Raw genomic sequence first — 6,000 nt, forward strand, 5'->3', positions numbered from 1 at the left:
AAGACTTGCACATACTTTTGAGACTAATTCGGGCTTTAGTTAGGCTAGGATCTCCCTTGATACAAATCTATCTACCACTGTTTGTGAATGTAAAGGTTAGATTCTTCCAATTCACAATAGTTACTCCAAGTGAATGTAACCATTGCATCCCCAATATTACATCCACACCCCCTACTTCTAAGGGTAGGAAGTCCTCGGTTACTTTCCAATCGGCCAAATGGATCTCCACAGCTTGACACACTCCTTTTTCTTGTATAGCTGTTCCGGATCCAAGGATAACCCCATAGTAAGTTGTTTCTTTGGTTGATAGCCGTAATGTTTTTACTAGCTTTTCTGAGATGAAGTTGTGTGTTGCTCCACAATCAATCATCACAATTATTTCTTTGTTCAATAATTTCCCTCTTACCTTCATAGTACCGGGATCATTTAGCCCCACCACTGAGTTAATTGATAGCTCAGCAAAATTTTGGTTTTCATCTATCACTTCTAAGGTTGCTAATTGTTTCTCTGCTGTTTCTTTTTCTTCAATAATTTCATACTCTTCATTCTCTCCAGTCACGACAAACATTCTCAATTCGCGTAATTCTTTCATTTTGCATTTATGGTCCGCCGAGTATTTTTCATTACAACGAAAGCAGAGTCCCTTTTCCTTCCGAGCTTGAAATTCAGCATCTGGTAGTCGTCGAAAGTTTGTTTCCTTTCTGACTTCATTAGCGTTCGAGTTTCTTAGAGTAATCGTATGTACTGGAAACGTGGTATTCCCTCTGTTTTCGGTAGTAATATTGCCAGTCATCGGTTTGCTGCTGTTCGTAATCTGCGGATTATATTTCCCGCCGGAATACCCATTTAATTTTGCTTCATTTCGTGCAAACTATTTGTTTTCGACCAACTGTGCGATTTGCATCATCTCGGCCAGTCCTTTTGGTCGACCATAGAAAACCTCTGCTCTTATCCAAGGTAATAATCCGTTCATAAATGTATCTTCGACAACTTTCTCCGGTATGTCTGAAAGTGGGGCGACAAGTTTATCGAAGAGATTTCGATATTCTTCTACGGATGATTCTTGTTGGATTCGAAGGAATTTTCCAAGGACTGTTCCATCAAGACTTGATCAGAAACGAATTAGCAGTCTTTCTTTCAGATTTCCCCAGCTTAGAAACTTATCCCTCTCTTCTTGCGATCGGTACCAATTAAGCGCCGGACCGTCGAAACTAATAGTAGATACTAGCATTTTTTCGGATTTAGTAAGTTTATGAATTTGGAAGTACCTTTCAGCTCGGAATAGCCATGAATCTGGGTCTTCTCCGCTGAACACCGGCATTTCTACCTTCTTGAATTTGCTCCGATCAGTCGCTGGTTCATCGTTATCGGCTTTTCCGTCAACTCACCCTTCCTCCGCGTTTCGGGTAATTTCGGTCGATTTGCTCGTCGACGCTTCCTTTTCCTTTCCTTTATCAGTCGCAAATTTGTGCGTCGCGGATTCTGTTGTCTTGTCGGCAATTGTTTCCATTAATATCAGCAGGTTCTTCGATATCTTGTTTAGGCTGGATTCCATCGTCGGCAGTTTGCTAATTTCCTTCTTCATCGTGGAAATCTCTTGATCCATTTGATCGAGTCTTTCTTCAATTCTTGTGTGCACCATCTTTTGCTCAGTGATCGATGCTCTGATACCAAAATGATGAAACTCCCTTTTTGGTATTTAAATTTCACTTTACTATTCTCAATATGCGGATTACAAGATTCTTCTCTGTTGATCTTCCCTCCAGATTCAACAGCCAGCTTTTACACGAATTTTCTGATGCCTCTCTCCATTAGTCTTCTCTTATTTATAGTAGTTCCTCACTAACTAATTTCAGTTACAACTACTAACCATCTAACTTCCTAATATATCACATGTGTAAAAAATGTGATTTAATGTGATTTATTTTTTCTTTTATATACAAACTTAATAGGAGGATGTCTAACACAATCCTTTTTGTTCTATCTTGATCAACGTTTATTGGGCTGATTGTAGACTTAGTGGAGTTTATCTTTAGACCAGAGGCTAGTTCAAACAATCTGATAGCCATTTAAAGGTTACTCAAGCCAGTATCATTGTCTTCGATAAAAATTAGAATGTCGTAAGCAAAAAGAAGGTAGTTGATGCTGCAGTTTTCATTGAAGATGACACCATTTATTGCTTTTTTGTCTTTTAGATGGCTCAACAATCTGCTTAGGTAGTCCATTGCTATGACAAAGATGAAAGAGAGATGGGGTCTCTTTGTCTTACTTCCTCTTTTTGGACTGATTCGACCGTGTGGTTTTCCATTTACAATAATTGAGTATTGCACATTACTGACAAAGGCCATTATCCACTTTCTCCATCTTCTGGGATATCCTTTCATTCTTAATATATAATCAATGAAATTCCAGTTAATTGTATCGAACACCTTTTCTATGTCAAGCTTTAAAACAAACCCTTTTGTTTTCTTCACTCTCTAAAAGTCTATGGTCTCATTTGCTATGAGCATGGCATCTGTGATTTTCTACCCTCAACGAACGCCATTTGATTTTCTACAATTGTTTCCTTAAGAGTGAACTTCAGTTTTGTGGCCAAAGTTTTCGAGATAATCTTGTAAAGAGAAGTTGTTAGATTGATTGGTCTATAACCACTGGTCTTTATACAACTTCTTTTTTTCCCGATAAGAGCAATAAAAGTATTGTTTACGTTTTTGTTGATAATGCTTCTTTTGTGAAAATCTTCAAAAACAGTTAACAAATCCTTCTTAACAATATGTCAATATTTTTTGTAAAACATGACTATAAAACCATCTGGCCCAGGTGCTTTTCCATTATCAAAAGAATCAGTCGCTTTTTTCACTTCAATTTCACTAAATTGATCACAAAGAAGATTGTGATGGGATTGGTTAATTTGATGCCAATCCAAGTTGCTTATCTATATTGAGGAGTCCAAATCTGCTTGAAAAAGGTTCTGAAAGTGAGCTTTGATGGTTTCAACAATTGCTTCATTTGTGTCTTATTTTACTCCTGTGCAGTCTTCTAAGGATAGAATTTGATTTTTCCTTTGATTTGTTGAGCAAAAATTATGGAAAAAAGCAGTGTTTTCATCGCCATCTGAGATCCATAGATTTCTAGATCTTTGGGCCTAAAGTTGAGTTTGATTTAACTTTATTTTACTAAGGTCTGCCTTCAATGATAATCTTTTTAAATGAAGAGTTTCTTTCATTTGATTATCAGCTTCAAACTTGTCTACCTGTTCTATTTCCTCTATTATCTTTTTCTTTGATTCTAATAATTGATTCTGTCTATTTTTTTGCCATGTGTTTACTGCCTTTGCCAAAGCTTTGAGCCTATTCATGAAGTGGTAACCATTCTAGCCATTTTGTGCTGCGTCTTCCCACCAAACTTGTATATGTTTCTTGAAATCTTTTTCATTCAAAGATAAATTGAATAGACAAAATGGACAAGGGCCCCATTTGATTTGATTTGTTTCCAGTACAATGGGGAAGTGAACTGATCTTGATCTGACCAGCGTTTTTGAAAAATGATGTTCATAATTTTGTTCCTAACCTCTTGTATAGAGAAAACGATCAGTCTTAAGCAAGTTGGATCATTTCTCAAATTTGACCAGGTGAATTTTCTATTAGAGAGTGGTGGATCTCTCAGTTGATTTCTTTGAATGATATCCTTGAACTTGTCCATACTAGCTTTATCCAAATAGCTTGCATTCGATTCACTAAGCCTTCTAAAGACATTGAAATCACTAGCTAACAGCCAAAAAGGGTTACATTTTGATTGGAGATTGTTTCACTCTTCCTAAAAAGAGTCTGCAGGACTGGTGGGAGGGACCATAAACTGCAGTTAACCACTACGTGAAACCAATTTCATCCTTGAATTATGCTGAAAGAAAATAGGCGCCCTTGATAGAGTTTATGCAATTGTAGGTTGTATCATTCCACATAATTAAAATCCCCCCAGAGCTTCCATTTGAACCAAGGGAAATCCATTTTGTTTGAGTCAAAGACCAGAGAGAATTAGGTTTCAAATTTTTTATAGAGGATAGTTTTGTCTCAGTGAAAATTGTAAAATCAGGCTTATAAGAGGAAACTAGATTTTTTATTTGCGCTCTTTTTAAGGGAGAGCCTAACCCTCTTACAATCCAACAGAAAACTTTTATTTGTAATCACAATCTCCCAAAGGTCCGTGGCATGTGTTTATAGAAGCACCTTCTTGTTCATGGCTTGTTCCAACGGTCGAATTTTTTTGTGATAATTTTAATTTGTTGTCTTTTAGCCATATAACTAGCTTTTCCTTGAAAGCCTGTTCTTCATCTTCATTCTTTTTTTCTTCCATTTCTTCTTCTGTTCTATCATTTGAGCTGATATCATTTTATTTCCCTTTGCTTTGGAGTTCGTCGGCCTTGCTGTTACTTTTGATGGTTTGTGAATTGTTGATCAAAATTTGATCATCAATATTGACTATTGGCTTAAGACTGTTGAAATCGTCAAAGTTGTATTGATTTTCAGCAATTGATAACGACCCCAAGTTCACTTCCAAAAACTTATCCTCCACTTTCTTTACCTCTATGATGATGGACTGAAGTTATTGTTTAGATGATGAGGAAGCTTGCTATAGCAAGTGATAAGCCTCCAATATGTTTTAAGTTTACAAAGCTAGAGGTTCTTCTAGGATCTTTGTAAACGGACACAATGAGTCTAACTTACCGAATGATTCCAACCAAGAGTTTAGTTTGACTCATTTGTGTCCATTTACAAAGATCCTAGAAGGACCTCTAGCTTTGTAAACTTAAAACATATTGGGGGCTTATCATTTGGTATCAGAGCCCTTGGTCAACATCCTTTGGCCGACTCTAGAGGTGAAATATCTTTACTTTCCGTCATTTTTTTTCCTCAATACGAGTTTATAATCAAGTCTTGCTCTCAGAGTATTCAAAAAAAAAATTCAGAGGGAAAAAAATCAAAAGGAAAAAAAATTCAGAAAAAAAAAGATTTTTATTCGAAGATCTGAGGGGCACACCAAAAGTTAGTGTCATTATATTGTGTGTTTTTTCAAAGTTTGCAGTTGCTGGTCTTAAGGTTGAGTTGCTCTAGTTTAGATTGTGAAAAGTTGATCATTTGAATCGGTTATATCAAGCGTATAGCAAGATTGCACCAAAATTAAATCCAACCCTTACATCTTTGACCTAGTACCAAAAGCCTACCCTTGAGTGATAAACACGAGTTTCCTTGAGTGAAATCTTTGTGAGAAGTGTGGAAAGGTCCTTACTCCTAAATACAAAAAAAAAATGTCGCATGATGGAGAAGAAGTTCCGGAAGTGATAGATCCAAATGTTGCTATCCTTCAAGCAATTCAAGGTATGTTGGAATTGATGAGGGAGGAAAGACAAGAAAGGAGGGCACATGAAAGGGAAGTACGACCATTTCAAGAAGATGAAGGTATGTTTGACTTAAATGCACATGAAAGACAGTTTGGAGGTAGAGGAAATGTGAGAGGGAGAGGAAGAAATAACCTCGCCAACGTAATGCAACCTAGAAGGATGGAAAGAATGCATGAAGATAGAGATGGAGGAGTTAAACTCAAGATTCCACTTTTTACTGGAACGGCGGATTCAGAGACATATTTGCAATGGGAAAGGAAGATAGAACATGTGTTTGATTGCAACACATTTAGTGAGAATAAGAAGATGAAACTTGCCATTGCCGAATTCACCAATTATGCATCTGAATGGTATCATTATCTCAAGTCCGAGAGAAGGAGGAAAGAGGAGGATCCAATAGAAACTTGGGAAGAACTCAAAGAAGCCATGAGGAAAAGGTTTGTCCCAAAACATTATGAAAGAGATTTGAAAACTAAATTACAATCTTTGAGGCAAGGTACAAAAAGTGTTTTTGAATATTATCGAGAGATGGAAACTTTGATTGGAAGAGCAAGAATCCAAGAAGATGAGGAAGACACCATGTCTAGGTTCCTTGGAGGGTT

The sequence above is a fragment of the Cucumis melo genome, chromosome 11 (genome assembly GCF_025177605.1).
Source record: "Cucumis melo cultivar AY chromosome 11, USDA_Cmelo_AY_1.0, whole genome shotgun sequence".
NCBI lineage: Eukaryota > Viridiplantae > Streptophyta > Magnoliopsida > Cucurbitales > Cucurbitaceae > Cucumis > Cucumis melo.